A 301-nucleotide genomic window follows, 5' to 3' on the forward strand; every position below is an offset into this window, starting at 1 on the left:
GTAATATGTATTAAATACAACGAAGTTGAACTAGTCTAGTGGTATTGCAGTTGTTGCTTTGCCTATCCAACCCGGGTTCAACCCTCGAAAGATACAAATCTATGTTTTTTAAGCATAGAATTCGGGTTAAACGGGTACCCGTTCGGTTTCGGGTAAAAACCGGAACCGAACCGATACCCATGGATAATTAACACTAATACCCATCGGATAAATTGCCTAGAACCGAAACCGAACCGAACCGGTCCATTTCGGGTCGGTTCCGGTTCGGGTATTCGGTTATGGATAAAAATCCCAGGCCTAT

The sequence above is a fragment of the Brassica oleracea genome, chromosome C3 (genome assembly GCF_000695525.1).
Source record: "Brassica oleracea var. oleracea cultivar TO1000 chromosome C3, BOL, whole genome shotgun sequence".
Classification (NCBI taxonomy): Eukaryota; Viridiplantae; Streptophyta; class Magnoliopsida; order Brassicales; family Brassicaceae; genus Brassica; species Brassica oleracea.